General features: G+C 43.0%; 1 protein-coding gene across 9 annotated transcripts in view; it reads right to left on the bottom strand.

The window, feature by feature from the left end:
• Positions 1-12,744, bottom strand: part of DYNC1I1 (dynein cytoplasmic 1 intermediate chain 1) — a 240,409-nt gene that overhangs the window by 154,603 nt on the left and 73,062 nt on the right. The window lies entirely within an intron of this gene.

Raw genomic sequence — 12,744 nt, 5'->3', positions numbered from 1 at the left:
CTTTACTGGCCGACGGAGCCGGCGTACAGCTTCCAGGTCATGTGGCCAGCATGACTAAGCCGCTTCTGGCGAACCAGAGCAGCACACAGAAACACCGTTTACCTTCCCGTCGGAGTGGTACCTATTTATCTACTTGCACTTTGACGTGCTTTCAAATTGCTAGGTTGGCAGGAGCAGGGACTGAGCAACGGGAGCTCACCCCGCCGCAGGGATTCGAACCGCCGACCTTCTAATCAGCAAGCCCTAGGCTCTGTGGTTAAAGCCACAGCGCCACCCGTGTCCCAATAACATAGTAACCATTTCGTATTAACACAGCGAAACAAAAACATAATAGCGTGCAAAAAAACCCCACCCATATTTCAATACTATACAGTGGTACATTGGGTTACATATGCTTCAGGTTACATACGCTTCAGGTTACAGCCTCTGCTAACCAAGAAATAGTGCTTCAGGTCAAGAACTTTGCTTCAGGATGAGAACAGAAATCGTGCTCCGGCAGCGCGGCAGCAGCGGGAGGCCCCATTAGTTAAAGTGGTGCTTCAGGTTAAGAACAGTTTCAGGTTAAGAACAGACCTCTGGAATGAATTAAGTACTTAACCCGAGGTATCACTGTACATTTAACAAGATTGCTTAAACAACATGCAGCATCCAATAGCAAAAATAACAAGGGAGCTTCACAGTTTCATCTTAGTCCTAGGTTTTATGAAAACTGCAAGAGGGGAGAGTGCGCTTGAGGAGGTCCCTGCTTGCATATTTCCCAGGAGCACCTGGTTGGCTGCTTCAAAAGCAGGATGCTAGACTAGATGGGCCATTGGCCTGATCCAGAAGGCTCATCTTACGTTCTCATGGTCTTACTTTGGTTTCCCCCAATAAAATCCCATATCCTCCACAATTCAAGCCCCAAACAGATTCGGAACCACAAAGTTCCAATCCAGAACCCATATCAGAAACACGAAACTGCCATTCATGAAAATATTCATGAAAAAAATATTCATGAAAAGCCATTCATGAAAATATATGGTTTTGATTCTGGCAGCTGACAAGACAAGTGGTGGACTGGCGGCCCGCTTGCCCCAAAAGTAGCTGCTGTTGATAATATATTTAGCATACTGATTTGTGCTTTGCACTTAACCAAGATGTTAAAGAGACTCTTTATAAAATATTCCGCCAGTGTGATACAGATGGAAAACAACCTAAGGCTACTAGGAAGGAGGCTGAAATGTATCTCATATAAAACACATCATTATGCATTAAAGAAACTTTCCTTCATCCAAAAAGCCAAGCAGCTGGAGCTGTACTCCAGGAACCACATAAAGTTTTAATTAAATTCATTAAAAATTCTTTGTCTCTCGGCGAGTTGCGGGGGTAGGGCAGATAGAACGACTTCACAATGGCCGAGGTACAATCCAGTTTGTCAAAACTAATAACAGCACAAACGCCTTTGGTTACATGGAGATGCCGGAGGGGGGGGGGACTGCAGGAATTACTATGAGTATCATGTTTACTGCGCTGTAATACTTATATAAAAATTATTGCAAGATGTGGCCGGTCCCTGGGAAGAGACTGCTATTCAGCAGACTGATAAAAGCAGTTGCTAACGAAGAAGGCACGGTTTTTTGGCTGACATAACTGATCTGGGATGCAGAGAACAACACTGTTTCTCTTAAAGGGAAGGACACGGAAATAGATTGCAATTGTGATTAATTTGTGTTCTATGGCAAAGATGCATCATGACCGAACCTTTTACATTAGGCAGCTTTCTGCAAGGATGGCAGCTTATAACCAGCGCTCTCTTTTTTATGGGGGTACTCAAGGGAACTCAGTAACGGCACCCTTTTCAAAAAATAAAGGTAAAAATTAAGCACTGCTTATACCTGTCAACTGGAATTGGGGCACCCATCTATTTTTAGGTTTTCTGATGACAGGTGGGGAACCGGTAGTCCTCCAGACATCAATGGACTCCAACACCCTTCAGCCCCACATAGGAAGGCCAATGGCCAAGGGGGATGGGAGTCGTAGTCTATCAACACCTGGAGGTCCAAAGGTTAGCTACTCCTGGTTTAGGGCAATCAAGAACCATGTAGGTAAAAACAGCCAGCAGTGTTGCTAAGGCCAAAAATTTGGACCATTTAAAAAGGAGCCATAAAACTCTGAAATGCACAAGTCTAGAATACACATGAGAACAGGCATTTTCAATGGTGGCTCCCTGTTTGTGGAATGTTTTCCAATAGGAAAAGCGTGGCTGATGCCATCGCTGTCTGTCTTTAGGTGCCAGGCAAAAGCTGTTTTTAAAATTACCCATGCTTATAGATTTTAATCAGCAGGTTAGTTAGACACGTTTGTGGCTTTCGTTCGGGCTCATTTACATGGGGTGGGTAGGCCTTGTTTCTTTTAAATATATCATCGGATGAGCATTTACTTTTTTGTGTACTGCTGTTTTTATGCATTTGTTATTCTGTTTTATTGTGTGCAAAAATTTAACTAATATTTTTTAATAATAATAAATATTATAAAAGTAAGTAACTGTGTGATTTCATAAAAAAGAAACATTACCAAAACATAGTTATTGTGTGTATATGTCTGTGCACACATATACAACCTGTTCTCATGTGTGCTGATTCAGAAGTAAAGCAGAAGAAAATTCCCACTGAGTTCAACATGACTTTATTGCCAAGTGAACACATAAACAATTATAGATTTAAACACGTGGGTGATTTCGCTAGAAAGCTTTAACCACCTAAGAATGAGAGGAGAGAATCTTTGCACAGTGACTTTCATCTGTCAAAAACAATTGTGTAAATGACATGTACAAGGTAATAGGGTACAAATGGAATAGCCAGATTAAAGATTTATTAAACAGGACCTTTTTTTTAGACTATCGCATTTAATATCTGATTTTCTTATTTTAAAATATTTTGTGTTTTTTCCATCTTATGCTGATATTAATTACATTAGAGTAATGTCATATTGCAGTTATAAAGTACAATTGGAAGGATGCTATTTATTTTCAGGTCCTTGTGGGGGGGGGAATGAATTAGTAAACACTTTAGTGGTGGGGACAGAAAGCTGGCATTTCCTCAATATGATCAAGAATATGGCATATATAGGAGGGAGCCTCTACTATCATTTTGGGCAGGTGGCCTCTTCGGTTAATGAGCCAATTTGAGGAAACTATTAAGCCTCTGTGAAAAACTAGGGCTATTTCCCTAAGCCATTTTTGAGCTATAGAACTCATGCTACTGAGCTGTAGGACATAAGCCTTTTCAGCTGGCTCAGTTGCACATATTCATTTGCCCTAATGATAACATTAAGTACATGAAGCGAGCTACAATGAGGCCCCAGAGACGCATATTCTCTTACTCCTCATTCTGGCCCAGTTCACATCCTTAAAAATTCCAAGAAGCCTATGTAAAATGGGAGTTTAAGTGAAGAGCAGGAAGGCTGTTGTTGAGATTCAGAATTACAAATCGATCCAGAATATGAACTTGTCCATCTCATACTGCATCTTCTTCATACTAGGTAGCTTGTGGAGTTTGGTCTGTACCATGGACATCTGCTAGAAAACACATACCCCAAGTCCTTGTGCCGGGGATGCAGGTGGGGACACACAACCACCAGATACATCGGAAGGAAGTATAGTACAGATTGAGGGACTTCTTGAGGATTGCAATGGTGTGGTCAGAGGCAATTGGACATCATCATAGTCCCTACTCTTGAGAGTCCCATGGACTGCAAGAAGATCAAACCTATCCATTCTTAGGGAAATCAGCCCTGAGTGCTCACTGGAAGGACAGATCCTGAAGCTGAGGCTCCAGTACTTTGGCCACCTCATGAGAAGAGAAGACTCCCTGGAAAAGACCCTGATGTTGGGAAAGATTGAGGGCACAAGGAGAAGGGGACGACAGAGGACGAGATGGTTGGACAGTGTTCTCGAAGGTACAAACATGAGTTTGACCAAACTGCGGGAGGCAGTGGAAGACAGGAGTGCCTGGCATGCTCTGGTCCATGGGGTCACGAAGAGTCAGACACGACTAAACAACTAAACAACAAACAACAAAAAAGTCCCTATCATTAAAAAGCAGTATGTGGAGTGACACTGAGGGAGTGGGGGCAAGGGAAACTTTGTCCGTGTCTGGTGGAAATGTAAAGCAAAGGATTTCTGGTGTTAACTGTGGTTACAGAGCTAGAATATATTTTATTCTATGAGTATGAGAACCTATTGGATTCTTTGGTGTGTGTTTTCCTATTGAGCTATATTTTTCTATTGAGCTATATTTTTATCTTGTAATCTGCTCTGAGATCTTCAGAGATCTTCAGAGATCTTCAAATGAAGGGTGGTATATACATTAGATAGATAGAAAATAAACTATCCCATAAGACCAAGGCATCAAACCCAAGGTTGTTGTTTTTTTATATTATGACACTCAGTAGGATAATATATGTGAGAGACTGGAAAACCATGAAAAAGTGAAATAAAATGGATCTTGTAAGGAAATGATGGGAACAACCTAACAGGCCAGGAAGGTCCTGACTCCTTGTCCTAATCTTGGGCTGTTTAGGATGGAAGCACGACTTCTGGTTTAGCTAGTCTCACCTTTCCTGTCACCTTGATACACACATGTTATCGCTACCTTTAGGGAACTACATTGGCTGCCAATTAGCTACCAGCCACATTTAAACTCTTGTTACTTACATCAGAAGCCCGGAATAACACTGCACCAGGTTTTCTTGCCCATATACAGATGTGTAAGACCGCTTAGATCATCTGGGGAGATTATACTTGTGGCACTGCACAATATCAGTGGCATCCAACAGAATATCACAGAGCAGTTCCCCCAAACAGGCATTTTACACCATTATCCCTGTACTCTGGAATGTTCTTCCTTCTACAATATGTGAAGCATCATCCGCCAGTTTTCTGATATCTTCTGAATATGGTGGGGGAGAGGTGTTTCCAGGCTTTCCTTGACCTGTAAGACTTGGACCCTGTTATTACTGCCCATATAATATTGTTTTGGTTTCATCTCTGCTCTTATTATACTGCTTTATTGTTTTTGCATTGCATTTTTGCATACCACTAAGAGATCTTTAAATATTAAGTGGTCTAGGAATAATTCTAAATAATTTTTTAAAAATGAAAAAAAAAAAGGGATTTACATTTTCAAGAACTCAGAAGAAATCTTCCTGCAGCTATTGCATGCAGGCGGCACGTCAGAGACGCACCTACCATGTTCTCATTCACATCGTGTTAAAGGAATAGTTTGACATGTGAGCTGCTGATGGCTCAGACATGCTGGGCGCTTTCTCGGCAAAGAAAGAAAAATGCTTTCCCTTCCCCAGCTGGGGTTCTATTTGCATACAGGTGTCATGAGGCTCCCTCTCCGAATAACGCAGCACAATGCTGGTTTCAGATGTCAGGATGCGAGGATGAGGGCAAAGGCACAGCAGAAATGGCTTGCAGCTAGTTATGAGACCCGGAGGTCAAGGCCATTAACTCGCGTTTGGGGCCAATTGTCACCAGGTGTCCCAGAAGCTCATTTGGTTTAATGCTTTGAACTGGGATGCCAGACTTAACGATTGGATTGATAACCACCCTGTGGGGAGGCCAAATCTACTCCCTAGGACATAATGACAGAGCTCTCTGGTGTGTGTGGAAGGGTGGGGGGAGAAGGGTTCGCCATACCGCCCCCCGCCCCCGTCCTTAGCAGAAAGCAAAGCAAAAGACTCATCATCAGCAAGGAGTGGAAGAAAAATAGAATCCTAGAATTGTACAGCTGGAAAGGGTCTCCGATGATCATCTAGTCCAACCCCCAGCAATGCAATTAAAGCTCTTGGAGGGTCCGCAACTGGCCACATGCCAGGCTGTGGCCACCTGCAGGAAGATTAAATCAAACCTCCAGCCACACAGAATAATCTCAATTGTGCCGTCCAGCCTGTCAGGAGTAAGCATGGACCAATGGTACCAAATAGTATGGGAAACAGCCTTACTAGAAAAATTAACCAATACAGTGGTACCTCGGGTTACATACGCTTCAGGTTACATACGCTTCAGGTTACAGACTCTGCTAACCCAGAAATAGTGCTTCAGGTTAAGAACTTTGCTTCAGGGTGAGAACAGAAATCGTGCTCAGGCAGCGCGGCGGCAGCAGGAGGCCCCATTAGCTAAAGTGGTGCTTCAGGTTAAGAACAGTTTCAGGTTAAGTACAGACCTCCGGAACGAATTAAGTACTTAACCCGAGTTACCACTGTAAACTGAAAGTGACATGGGGACAAATAAAAGAAGACAGCTTCACCCTGGTATAGCTCCCCTTTATCACATACACAGCGCAACAAGACAGTGACAAAAATCCACCAACAGCATACAAATCAATATGGCTAACCTGATCCAAAACACCCACCCACCCCACTAACACATGAAAACAAAGACCACCACAGCCAACCACAAATGAATAACCGCACCCTAGGTCAACCCCAACCTCTCTCACCACCAAAAGAACACAAGTGAACAGCAGAGAACCTGCACAAGCAACGCTGACACCAGACCCTACACATATTAATTAAAATAGAAACATCATGGATTTGGATGAGGGAAACCTGAATTCAAATCTCTGTCTGTAGGCAAAGCTCACTAGATCACTCCCTCTGAGGATGGATGTGAGTTGATTTAGGGAATGGCTGCAACTCAGTGACAGAGTATCTGCTTTACATTGCATCCAGGTTCAATCCCCAAGATGTCCAGGTACAGCTGTGAGAAACCCCTGTCTGAAACACGACAGAAAGGCTGCCAGTCAGTGTAGACATTACTAAGTCAAATGGGTGAGTGGTCCGACTCAGTGCAAATTGTCTATGTTTGTTTCACTGCAAAAGTTACTAAGAAATCTTATAATAAACAAATAATAGAGGAAGGCTGTGATAAATTTTTAAAATTAGCCCCCCTTGTTTTAAAAATGTATATCCTGCCTAATTTCGAAAGAAACTGTTAAACCCAAACATTACACAATATTAAAATACCTCGCAATCGCCATTCCTGGCTCCAGTCATAAGATCAAAACATTAAGGTGCAAAGCCTAAGCCACCATCATTTCCAAAACCGCCATTAAAATGGAAACATAAGAAATAAACATGGTGGGGGGGACTAGATCAGACAGACACCTTTCTAAAAAAGCCCTGGTGACGGAAGCCTGGCATAGGGTGGGAAGGTCTGACAAGACAGATAAATAATTGTTATGTAGATCAAGGCAACATAAGAAGATTGCCCTAAGGATCCATATTGACCAGCATCCTTTCTGCCCCCAAAGTGGTCTTCAGAAGCACAATGCCTTTGGATGTGCATTAAAGCTGTGCTGCAGGGCTGGGGGACCTGTGGGCTCCCACATGTTGTTGGACTCCAACTCCCATCATCCCTGACCACTGGGCAAAGCTGCCTGGGGCTGATGGGAGCTGGAGTCCAACAACAACTGGAGGGCCACAACTTTCCCTTCCTCTGCTATACCGCCAAATTATCATGGATAGAGCTGTCCACCTCTATGAAGTTGTCCCATTCCCTTTCAAGAATAGCATAATAAATCTCGTTCTATCAGAGAGAATGCATGCGTTGTAACAACAAAAGCTTATGTCTTAATAAATATATTTGTCTTTTAAAATACCACAAGATTCTTTTTAGAGCTCTCTCTCTCTCTCTCTCTCTCTCCTTCTGGAACAACAGATCTAACAGAGCTGCCCTTCAAGAAATCGTTACCAGGCAAGAGGAAGACATGGCCCACTCCTCACCCATGTGAGCCACAGGTTAAGTGAATGGCTATATTCTTCTCATGCATCGGCTCCTTTTGCCATTAAAATTGCTCCCCGCCCTTAAATAATTGGGACAATGCCGTGCTTCCATATTCAGAACTTCATGCCTAGTCAGTTTCCTCTGATCGCCTCCTCCGCCACAATGTCAGTTTTTACATACACCACTAGAGGGTACTCTTTGTAAGTTTCTGGAGTAAAGAATAAAACAAACTCCTCCAAAAAAAATCCATGTTTCGAAAGAGAAGCATATGGTTGTGCCATTTCTGAAGGCAAATTCTGCCGTTTCACACCCAGTCTTGCACTTGGGTTTTATTTATTATTATTTTTAAAATAATTTTTATTAGTTTTCAACACAAATATACAATTTTATCCAAATTTTAACAAATTATCTTTTTTTTGGACTTCCTTCAGCTTCTCTGATAATCATCCATATTTACCTCTTTGTTACACATTCCCTTTATTTGTATTGCCATTTATCTCCCCTCCCCCTTCTATTTCTTTTTAACAATACATCTTAACTTTCACAGTGCTTACTGAAACCCCACTAGCGTCACAAATACCGTATTTTTCGCACCATAGGACGCACCGGACAATAGGACGCACCATGTTTTAGAGGGGGGAGAACAAGAAAAAAAATTCTCCCCCTCTCTGCCCAGCTGCCCTTCAGCGAAGCAGCAGGAGGCGCTGCGCAGAGAGGGGGAGAATTTTCCCCCTCTTGTTTTCCCGCTCTAAAACAAGGTGCCGTTCAGGCGGCTACCTTGGAAGCCTGGACAGCGAGAGGGATCGGTGTGCACCGACCCCTCTCGCTCTCCAGGCTTCAGGTTCCTTTCGATCTGCTCTTTGGGGCTGGAGGGGGGAAGCCCACCACCAGCCCCAAAGAGCAGGTCAGGGAGCAGCAGAAAGGCGCAGCGGAGAGGCTGCTGCCACAGTCGCGTGTCACCTCTCCAGCCGGGAGAGGGTCGCGGGCTATGGCTTCTTTAGCCCCGCGCGCGCTCTCCCGGCTGGAGAGGTGACGCGCGGCTATAGAGGCTCCTGCCATAGCCGCACATAACCTCTCCAGCTGGGAGAGGGTCGCAGGGCTATGGCGTCTTCGCTCCATAGGACGCACACACATTTCCCCTTCATTTTTGAAGGGCGAAAAGTGCATCCTATAGAGCGAAAAATACGGTACTTTTCAGATATTCTACAAACTTTCCCCAGTTTTCAATGAACTTTTGGTCTTGCAAATATCTTATCTTCCCGGTTAGTTTATCCAGTTCCGCATTGTCTGTCAGTTTCATTCTCCATTCTTCTATCGTTGGTATTTCCTCTTGTTTCCATTTCTGGGCCAACAAAATTCTTGCTGCTGTAACTGCATATTGAAAAAGTTTACAATCCTTTCTTCTTATTTCCTTTCCTGTAATCCCTAAAAGAAAAGCTTCTGGTTTCTTTACAAAAGTATACCTTAACATCTTTTTCAATTCATTATATATCATCTCCCAGAAACTTTTCACTTTCTTACAATCCCACCACATATGATAAAACGTTCCTTCTTTTTCTTTACATTTCCAACACTTATTACATGTCTTAAACATTTTTGCTAATTTTACTGGTGTGATATACCATCTATAAAACATTTTCATAACATTTTCCTTCAACGCTGTACATGCAGTAAATTTTAAATTTTCCTTCCATAATTTTTCCCAATCATCAAATTGGATATTGTAACCAAAGTCTTTGGCCCATTGTATCATCACAGATTTAACCTCTTCATCTTTCATATACCATTCCAACAATATCTTATACATTTTTGACAGAATTTTACAATCATTATTTATTATATCTGTTTGAAACTTTACGACTTTTTCTACATAGCCACTTTCTTTTATATCTTTTTTAAACATTTCATTAACCTGAAAATAGTGCAACCAGTTGTATACATATTTTGCACTTGGGTTTTAGATTACAGTGGTACCTCGGGTTAAGAACTTAATTCATTCTGGAGGTCCATTCTTAACCTGGAACTGTTCTTAATCTGAGGTACCACTTTAGCTAATGGGGCCTCCCGCTGCTGCCGCGCGATTTCTGTTCTCATCCTGAAGCAAAGTTCTTAACCTGAGGCACTATTTCTGGGTTAGTGGAGTCTATAACCTGAAGCGTCTGTAACCCAAGGTACCACTGTACTTCCGCAACAAATAGATTTACGTCGCTATTTTATTACATCAATGTCAGGGAACTGCCATCAGAGCAGGTGGTGGAAGGGCTCAAGGAGGTTAGGAGAGACTTAACAGCAGAGGAAGGAACCAGCAGGGGGAGAGAAGGAGCTCCGAGGGAAAGGGAGTCGGAAAAAGGGCTCTGGGACACTTCCAGCGAAAACAGTGAGGAGGTTTCAGGACCTCCTATAGGGACACCCACACCTCGCCGGAAACTGTCACGCCGAGAGTCCAGAAGACGCGTTTCCATTAAGGAGCTTTTATGTTGGAAGAGATTCCGCAAACGCCCACTGTCGGATTCTGCCAGCGACTGAGGGAGCCATGCTTAAGGGCTCCGCTAAAGACAGAGTTTTGCTAAGCTGAGCAAACCCTGAGGGACTAAGCTTTTACGCACAAGCAGCTCATCATCCCATCACAATCAATATATACTTTAAGGAGACAGTGCTTTGGCACCTCTGCCAGGCAGCAAGAACAAATGTTAAGCAGTAAGTTAGCTTATTGGAGGGCTGAGCTAGATGTAACATTGGCTATCCACAAGATCTCCCATCTTTCTCAGTTAAGGTGGGGGGGGGGAGGAAGAGAGTGCTTTGGGAGCAGTCCTATGCAGCTGGAAGTGAAGAGATTCATCCTTTCAGCAATGTCAGTATATTGACCTGAATTCCCACCCACCCACCCCGTCCCCCAAGCTGCTGCTTGCCCTCAAAAGAAAAGCATTCAGGCACCAACAGTTTGTCTTGCGGCAGGAAGAGGGAGCCACTAGCCCTACAGATATTGTTAGACTCCAATTCATCCTCCCCAGGGAACATGGCTCATGGTCAGGAATGATGGGGGGCAGTAATATAACTCCTTGATGGACCAAGCATCTTTTGACAAAATGAGATTGCTTCTGTTTTTATTGTTCTTACGTATTCTGTGTTTTTTATATTGTAATTTTGTGTTGTGGACTGCCCTGTGACCTATGGATAAAGGGCGGTACACAAATTTAATAAATGCAACAACAACAACAACAACAACAACATGAGTTTTAGTCCAGCGTCATCTGGGGGGGGGGGGCCCAGATGCCCCATTCCTGTTCCAAATATTTACTTTTGCTTTGTTAACCTATTATGGTAATTACCTTGAACAGCAGATAAAATAAAGGCTACTTCAGAAGGCACATCAATTCAGTAATTATATGAGTGCTCTAAATGATTTGCTCAGCCTTCCCTGAAGTATTGCCCTCCAGATGTTGTGGGACTTTAACTCTCCCAGCCAGCAGGGCCAATGGTCAGAGAACACAGAAAGATGCCTTGCTGAGTCAGGTCATTGGTCCATCTCATACAGTACTGGGAATGCCTTGGAGACTTGCAACAGGATGCCATGTTCCACAAGGACAAGTGTTCCTATGTGTTATGGTGTGTGGATGATGATTTATAGGTGTGAGAGGAGCCTTTTCAGAAGTATCCTTGTTATAATCTCAATGTGACCTCTGTGTCTCAGGCATTTTGAATGAACAGTGTGGTCAAGAGGCATATCTACAGCATCTCAAATTGTACACCGAGCCAAAAATGACTTGTCATTTCTTCCCCTCAAATAAAGGAAGTTGCAGGTTTTCCAACAAAAAAATACATTATTCTGTGGAAGGAAGTAGGATGCTGAATAGACCAAAAAAAGAAAGTGGAGGAAAATGATATGTCTTCTTGATGATTCAACTACTTGTTTAGAAGCTGCCAGCCAGCCTCCACACCTCCAGCGTATACAGAATAATGAAACAAGACAGATTTTCCATGCCATATCTCCCTTTTAGTTTGGAAGCCACCAGGAAACTGCTGAAAATAAAGAGCTTACTTGCACTGCAGATCTGTTTTTGATTTTATTAATATTAATTGAACGTTTATCCTGCCTTCCCTCGAGCCCAGGGCAGCAAACACACAGCATTTCAAAAGAGAAACAAAGCAAAAGCTTTCTAAAATGGTCAAGACACTCTTAAAAACAAATAAAATTAAAATATCCAAAAGCAGTTGCAGTCTTCTCTCCATCTAATTAAAAGACTTTGGATCTTTTCATAAAACCCTATTCACGTCTTCAGAAGCAAGCAGTATTTGGAGGGGTGACGCGAGGGAGGAGAACGAGGCCAAGGTCACTTGACCCTTACTCCCACACCGCCACTGATGCAGCCTATGTGATCCACTCTTCAGTGCTGTGTATAGGTTGAGGCTACCAAAAGGGCATAAGTAGGATGAAATCCTGGGCACTCAATGCTTCTTCATGCTCAGAGTGTGTGCATGTGGAAGGCTGCCCCGCTGAAGATCCACCTTCCAACCACTGACAGGATCGGGAAGGGCGCAGAGTGTGGGGATAGGCCAGAGTATGCTCACACTCTCACACAATTATCTCCATGTGCTTTTGAACATCTGAACAGCATTAGAGTGCTGAGTTAACCTGGAGCTTTAAGTTGCAATCCCATGCACACTGACCTAACTCAACTGATCATGCGGACCGGCTACCGCTAAAATCTCAACAAATCCAGTGTAATGTACAAACACGTGTTGCTACTGGAATGAAAAAAATTATTTCCTTGAAGACAAAACCAAGACTACAGCCAGATGCAATTCCTAAGTCATATGGGTTGCTGCTACAATTATTTTATGAATAATACAGTTATATATTATTGTTGTCAAAGTGAATTAACTCCATCTGAAGCACAATCAGTAGGACGACAATGATGTTACCAGGTCTGCCACTAATAAACCTTCCACTCTCCCTTTCCAGAGAGGTTAAA

Source organism: Podarcis cretensis (genome assembly GCF_951804945.1).
Source record: "Podarcis cretensis genome assembly, chromosome: 12".
Taxonomy (NCBI): domain Eukaryota; kingdom Metazoa; phylum Chordata; class Lepidosauria; order Squamata; family Lacertidae; genus Podarcis; species Podarcis cretensis.
The sequence above is the reverse complement of the archived record's forward strand: the minus strand, read 5'-3'. Positions and strand labels throughout refer to the sequence as shown.